We start from the raw sequence: 217 nt of genomic DNA, 5'->3' as shown, positions 1-217 counted from the left end.
CCTGTCTCTCTTGCTTGACTTGACAATGGGAACAGTTCTCACTCGACTGAGTGCATTAATTCCAGCCACTGAGACCGACTACAGTCCCACTAATAACATGTGCAGGCTCATTTTTAATAAGTCATAATTATGCCCAGGATTTGATTGGGCATCTGTGCCCTGGAAGATGGAATATGTTGTGTGGGCTTGATGGTAAAGGATATTGCTTGCTGTTCAT

The sequence above is a fragment of the Clupea harengus genome, chromosome 4 (genome assembly GCF_900700415.2).
Source record: "Clupea harengus chromosome 4, Ch_v2.0.2, whole genome shotgun sequence".
Lineage (NCBI taxonomy): Eukaryota > Metazoa > Chordata > Actinopteri > Clupeiformes > Clupeidae > Clupea > Clupea harengus.
The sequence above is the reverse complement of the archived record's forward strand: the minus strand, read 5'-3'. Positions refer to the sequence as shown.